The sequence below is a fragment of the Chiloscyllium punctatum genome, chromosome 33 (genome assembly GCF_047496795.1).
Source record: "Chiloscyllium punctatum isolate Juve2018m chromosome 33, sChiPun1.3, whole genome shotgun sequence".
In the NCBI taxonomy this organism is placed as follows: domain Eukaryota; kingdom Metazoa; phylum Chordata; class Chondrichthyes; order Orectolobiformes; family Hemiscylliidae; genus Chiloscyllium; species Chiloscyllium punctatum.
Genome location: NC_092771.1, coordinates 58,059,446 through 58,061,531, shown reverse-complemented (window position 1 = coordinate 58,061,531; position 2,086 = coordinate 58,059,446). Strand labels below are relative to the sequence as shown.

Genomic DNA, 2,086 nt, shown 5'->3' with positions numbered 1-2,086 from the left:
ATGCATTCAAAGAGCAAATATCCAAGGCTCATTGTAGTGCTGAATAGCGAGACTTCTCAAGGCGAAGACAAAAACCAATAGTTCTCATCCTGGTCATAAATCACAAAGCTTCATTTTAAAATTGCCCTCTCCTGCTTCTAGATTCACCAATGAGGGAACAAAGTTTAATTGCACCACCCTGTTTATCTCTTCAAATATTTTGCAACTCTCAATGAGATTACCTCTCTTGTTTTGAAACTGTTAAAAAAAGACCGGATTTGCCCACTTTCAATTCACAGAAGTAACGTTCATCCATGATATCAAGGCTAATCACCATTCGTGGTATTCCTCATATGGCATGAGTATCTTTCCTCAATTGAGGATTATAATTCCTCATACTGTAGTCCAAGTGCAGTTGAACTGAGCCACAATACATTGGAAATAATGCTTCGTTCTCGTGCCCTGAAATCCTTCTGCAGCTTTCACAACAGACTTCTACAACTGCTGATAGACTTCAATGACTTATCAAAAACTTCTCCAAGATGCAATTCTAAAAATCTGCACATCAGACTTTCTACGTCAAACCTTCGACAAATAATCTCCACACATTTCCCTCCTGACAAGTATGATAAAGTCAAATCGTTGCTATTTATTAAATCATGAGGGACATGGATAGGTTGACTCGTCAAGGTGTTTTCCTGCTGGTGAGGAAGTCAAAATTTAGAAAACATCGTTTTAAAATTAATGGGTAAGGATTTAAAAGGGACGTCAGGGGCAAATTTTTTAATCGTGTCCAGAATGAGCTGCCAGAGAAATTGTTGGAGACTGGTACAACTGTAAAATTTAATAGCATCTGCATGGATATATGAGTAACAAGGTTCAGAGGGATGTGAGCCAAATGTTGGCAAATGGGGCCTATTAATTTAGGATAACTGTCCACCATGGTCAAGTTGGAAAGAAGGGCCACTTTCCGTGTTGTATTGTTCAAGGACTTGATGACTCTAGTACAACTGCAAAAACCTTGCAAATAATTCCATCAAGACGATTTCAAGTTCCAAATCTTCAGTCAATCTTCCTCTCTTGTGCTCACAAGTTCATTACCTGATGTCCGAACTTACGGATTAGTTGCTGGATCCATTCCTGTAAATTGGTTCTGCATTCTTTCTAATTCCGATTGTTTTCACCAATGTAGCTAGTGTTTATGGACTTAGCATCAATATTTCTAATACCATATTTTGATGAATATTAAAAAAACAACTTTGAACCAGATGATGAGCAATTGAGTCTAAGTCGATCGGACGCAGTGAAACAATGATCCTCTCTTCATGTGGTGTACATCCGTGACTCTAGAATTCGACGAAGAATCATTCCCACAACTTCAGCTGTGTCAGAATCTAGTTTGCGGTGAAAGCCTGTCAATCTGTTAAGGTAACATTCGACTGGGTCTCTGCAAAGGAATTGGCGAAATCTTTGTGTCTTGACAATTTGTTCTTCAAACAAATTGCGTATTTCATGAATTCAGTTCTTTTACTATGAAAATTGGCAGCTTTTCTGTAGCTGTGATGGCCGAGAGGTTAAGGCGTTGGATTCGAAATCCAATGGGGTCTCCCTGCACAGGTTCGAATCCTGTTCACAGCATTGAATCCTACAAAAGTCATTGATTTCTTAGCAGAATTTCGAGGAGCTTGAGCTTTGCATTCAATCGAAAGTGAATTTTCAACTGTGAAAAATCCGAAGTCATTTCAAGACGTCTAATAGAATAAATTATATGTCGAGACACAAAAAGCCACCAACTTCCAACACGAATCAGTTTCAAAACATTTGTCGGACTATCGTGAAATTTGGATGTTCGGGAGTGGGGGGTGGGGGATGGAATTTAGCAAAACAAGAAGCAATGCAATACATTTCCAAGCAGGTGATGAATTTTTTTTAGGATCAGTTGAAAGTCAAGCTGAGAATGTTCAACCTAATTTACAACTGTCTTCCGAGAGAAATCACAGTTACCCATTTGACTCCAAAAAGTCTTCTTCAGAAGTCAGCGCAATGAACTCGAAATAGTAGACCGAAAACGAAAAAAAGAAGCCATAATGCCGCGAATACACCACCC

At 38.9% G+C, this 2,086-nt stretch overlaps 1 non-coding gene across 1 annotated transcript; it reads left to right on the top strand.

Moving 5' to 3' along the window:
- Window positions 1-1,535: 1,535 nt before the first annotated feature.
- trnas-cga (transfer RNA serine (anticodon CGA)) lies at window positions 1,536-1,617 on the top strand. Its single transcript has one exon. It is a non-coding gene; the product is annotated as a tRNA-Ser (tRNA).
- The last annotated feature ends 469 nt before the right edge of the window (window positions 1,618-2,086 follow it).